This window comes from Neodiprion fabricii, chromosome 5 (genome assembly GCF_021155785.1).
Source record: "Neodiprion fabricii isolate iyNeoFabr1 chromosome 5, iyNeoFabr1.1, whole genome shotgun sequence".
NCBI classification, from domain to species: Eukaryota; Metazoa; Arthropoda; class Insecta; order Hymenoptera; family Diprionidae; genus Neodiprion; species Neodiprion fabricii.
The window spans coordinates 754,381-759,434 of record NC_060243.1 but is presented as its reverse complement, the minus strand read 5'-3'; the positions used below and the strand labels follow the sequence as shown (position 1 = coordinate 759,434).

General features: G+C 32.1%; 1 long non-coding RNA gene across 1 annotated transcript; it reads right to left on the bottom strand.

Annotated features, from left to right (window-relative positions):
• Positions 1-338: 338 nt before the first annotated feature.
• Positions 339-1,172, bottom strand: LOC124182072. Its single transcript, XR_006870682.1, has 2 exons — positions 1,069-1,172; positions 339-948 (listed from the first exon to the last, which is right to left on the bottom strand). It is a non-coding gene; the product is annotated as an uncharacterized LOC124182072 (long non-coding RNA).
• Positions 1,173-5,054: the final 3,882 nt, after the last annotated feature.

Here is a 5,054-nt window from a genome sequence, read left to right as displayed (position 1 = left end):
CTGCGATCAACGCATCAAAAGTTACAGCCAAAAAACGAGAACCTGTGTTTTTGACATTTTTCAGCAGGTGCTTTGTCGCTCGCCATTTCTCTCCTGTTGATCCTACGCTCTTTTCGCTGCGTTTTCTGAGTTCCTTGGGGTCCAATTGGTCGGGAAAGGGTCATACAAATCGAAACTGAGACAAAATACATAAAAAAAGGAAGCTCAACCCCTTCTTCAGTGTTTGCTAGAATTTCGACGGAATCCGAAGATGCTGGACTTATTTGCAATCGTTAAAAATATAGTTTGCACGGTAATTTTACACAGGAGAGGACGAAAAATAATAACTCCAAAGCCACAGAATTCGAATTTTTTTATCAGTTTATTAAGTACACCTTAATTCTAGTACAAGCGATCGGGTTTCAGTGGATAGTAACTCCACATGGTGCCTAAGAGTATACAAGTCAAACACAAACGAAATGCTTACAAATCATCTTACATAACGTATCACGTTTGACAATCATACGAGGTGGAAGGAGTGCAATCTGCATCTGTATCAGATAGCTATTATTGTAGTTTATCAGTATCGATCAAGTTTTGGTCCACGCAGAGGTGCAAAGCACTTTTGCAGGACTAGATATGGATTGTTCTTATTTGATGTAACCTGACATAAAATCAACATATAAATAAATTAAATTCTTTGCATTTTTTGTATGTACTGGAATGTCGGTTCTCCAATATTTGGAATCCCTTCTCTGTGGTCCTCGTAATCCAATTAGACTGGCAATGTTGATTTCAATCGATTCGAAGATGAAAAGATTCTGGCTCCAAGGTCGAAGAAAAAGCAAGGTAAATGCCTTCAGATTTTTTTTTTGTTGGGCTTTGATCCAGTTCAGATAATACTAGAATCAATTTTTCAGTGATCTCGTACTGTTCAGAGTCGGCGAACGTATGCAGCGGAAGGTCCAGCTAGAAAATTTCAATAGCAACTATCAGGATTCCGATGTGCTGATACAGATAACAACGATCGACCGTGCAAAAACTCGAGGGTGTACCTCCATCTATGGCTTCAAAAAAATAATATCTTACCGCTGCCAACCCTGGCTCGCACATTTCCTACCAATATGCTTTGCCTCGACATCAAAATCCTCTTGAATGGAAATTTGGCAAATCCCGGGAAATATAAAGGAGCGTTAATTCATCCACTTGCAATGTCGAGACTTGGTCGAGACTACCGTTGCTATTGGTCACGTGACGGTCACGTGTTCACTTTGCCGACGGCCGGCGCGTTGATCCAGAATTCAAAATGTTGATGTTTATGAGTTAATAATATAAGCCAATTCTTAAATGACAGCAAACAAGAGAAGCAGCATTAGAAATATTTGCAGTGATGTGATTACTTCACGGATATCCAATATTCAAATTCCAATCAATGTATTTTAATTACGTTGAGTAGCTCTATACATATATTTTTCCACAGTTAAGAAACATGAATATATCATTTTAGCAAACACTTGCGGGCTTCAAGGAGCCACTTATTCTATACGAATGCTGACTTGTCGAGCAACTGATCGGAAGGTGGTAACGCGGGGAGAGAGTATAAAGAAAATAAATCCGATCTACCGACTTGAACAATGTCCAGTATATTTTTGTATTTTATTCCCACATACACACGGCACGTCGTGAACCTCTTCTTAATCAATATATTTATCATAATTAATATCATATAATATATGAATTTATTAGATTAATAAACCATAGTAATAATCATTGTATTATCATATTATATTTTATATTTACAGAGGGTTACAATTTTGTTTTCATTTATAATATATTTATAATCGTAATATTCATATTTTTTGTGTTTTTTTTTTCTTTTTTTTTTCTTCTTTTTTTTCTTTTTTTTTTTTTGCTTGTATACATACACAGTTAATTATATTATTCGCCCTTCGCGTGCTGCAACGTCGTTATAATTGCTTCGAGCTTCCGACGTCGTCTATGCTGCAACACTTGATTAACAATAAAAATTTCACTGAGCTCGGATAGTGTCCCCGCGACTATCAGAGTCTCATTTTGGCCCTTCGATCAACGTCGTTGATTTTAAAATTGGGCATATAATATGTAAATACTCGATTTTTCTCTAATCCGTCAAGTTTTCAAAAATCTGAAACCGTCGCAGGACATTCTCCGCTCTCAGTTTAATATATAACTCCGTTTTGTCTCACTTTACGAAACATTGATTATAGTCTGGCCATTTTTTAGAAAGATTCTGACGACGGTCAAATTACGGGTCCGATGCAATAATGATCTGCAGATAGTTTTTACCTTAGCATAGATCGTTAAATATATTACCAAACTGGTGTACAATAATAAGCATGATCATTTAACACCGAGTCACCCGTAAACCTGAAGTATACAATTTTAAAATTGAAATGCGAGGCGTTCGTCAATTTATGAAGAGCTCAACTTGCAGTGATTTTCTTTCAACTTTTGTTCAATTATTCATTTCTACCTCTGAATTCTATTTCCTTATTTTCTTTTCGTCGTCAAAGTCTTTCTTTGTCAAGCGGACTTCATAAATATTCTGTACAATGTTATAAATTATTATAATACTCTTAACGTTATGTAATTATTATCAGTAGTGTAAAATTGAAATTTACGTACTTATTATTTATATACATACACATATATATATGCATATATGCTTATACATATATATACGTATACATGTATCGATAGATTATTTATTTATTTTTCATCTTTCATCTTTCACTTCTCTCAATTAATTTCTTTAATATGTAATATATTTAATATGTCATTATACGTATTGTATTGTTACGATTAGTAAGAATATGTAAAATTGGTACTAATTAATAATTTTTATTTTTGTTTATTCATTTTTATTTTTTTTTCAACTTTTAAAATGTTTTTTCCTCATAAGCGGCCACATATATACACACACACACACACATACACATGTGTATACATATGTGTGTGTACATATATATATATATACACATGTATCATTAATATACATATATGGAATTACGAATGGCTTATTGCTTGTTATATTGCAAGTTTCCTCGCTGTGTTCATGTCCGATCGATTTTCAAATTTCCCCAAGTAACGTCAGAAGATATTAAAAATTCTCACATCGTCACACACGCACACGCACGCACGCGCACACGCAACCACACACGCATCAACGCAACATTTTGCAAATTGTTTAATATCTTCTTCATGTTCTCAGTGTTTGATCGTATCGTTGACGTTTATCTTTCCTCCTTTTATTTCCCTTGTTTGAAATTTATTTCTTCACCATATATAGTAACTTTCAGTTCTGTAATTGTGGTGGTTATAAATATTCATTGATGTAATATATATATATATATATATATGCATATATGTATATATATATATATGTGTATATGTATGTATAAATATAGTGTAATATATAAAATAAGAGAGATGAAAGCAAGAAACTTGAATGAAAATAAAAGGGTTAATAATAATTTAAAAACGTAGAAAGAAAACGTATGAAATGTGTCACAGCTATCGTTTTGCCATACAGTTGTCAGTGGGAAAATAATTCTTACAATTTTGAACCGATCAATTTTCATCGCAGTCGGAGAAATTTGAATATGTTTTTCCTTCGGGTTCTCTTTCTTTTTTTCTTTTCTAATTCGTCAAAGTTAACCGTCATCTTGGAACCTCTGACACGATTATCGTTCACGAAACTAAATCTATTGCAATTTGTTTATTCCACGTCTGTGAATAACGATACAAATCGCGAAATTGACGACTGATGATATTCGTTAACGAATTCTACGGATCTCAAGAGTGGGGAGAATAGAAAAGAAGAAAAGAAGAAAAGAAGAAGAAAAAAGAAATCACCGATAAAGAAATAAATTTTATTCGCGTCAATTATTACGGTATGACGGTGAAAAAAAAAAATTCGATGTTTAGCCGACCCTTTTCAATTTGTTATAAATTTACACGGTAAATACGTCATATCTGCGGCATGTATTTACGTATATGTATAATAAGATCATATTATCGTTGATATGTACATATTGAAGTATATCTCACTTGAAAAGTATTTTTCACAGAGCAATGAATGATCTTCTTCGGCCGCAGTTTTAAATCTATTGCCGCAGGACGTTTAATTCTCATTAATTATTTTTTCTTATTGCTTCTTACTTCGAGCATTGAATACCGTTGGAAAAAACTTCCAGAGTACTGCTTCGGAGTTGGGAGAATCGCATAAAAATCTTTCAAACAAAATCAAATATGGCGAGGGTTCGACGTTGATTGAGTTGGTGTGGAATGCCCCATATATATATATATATATATATATATATATATATATACATATATATCTATATAGAATATAATATTATACTTCGAAATGAGTGAAATTGATGAAACAAAAATCATACTAAACAACGGGCAACAAATTAAGAGATATAAGAGACGTGAGAAGAAAAACGTACTGTAAGCAAACCTGTTACTGTTAAATTATATAATATACATGTATATAATTATTGAGTTGTATTGCTTTGGTTTTATTACTCGTAAAACAAACATTGAACAATTTCTGTTTTTCTTCATCTTTTCTTTTTTTTTTTATCAACCCTCAAGGTTTTTCTTTCGGTTTGTCTTATCTTTAATTTTGTTAAAATTATTATTACTGTTATTATTATCATTATCATTATCATTATTAATATTATTATTATCATTATCATTATTATTGTTGTTGTTATTGGTATTATCATTATTATTATTATTAGTTGTTGTTGTTGTTGTTGTTGTTTTTGTTGTTGTTATTCGATAGTATATATAAGGATATATTGTATTTTGTAATTATTACGATGTATGTATGGATACATACGTATGTATTCATCGTAATAATTGACAATAATATTGTCTACAGGATAATATACCGCAACATAGAATTTGATTTCTGTATAGTATATTTTTTTTCTTTCAAGCTCTTCAAAAACAATAGCGCAAGTATCTTTCATCGTTTATCGTTGTCATTATTATTATTACTGCAGCTGTTGCCGTTGTTGTTG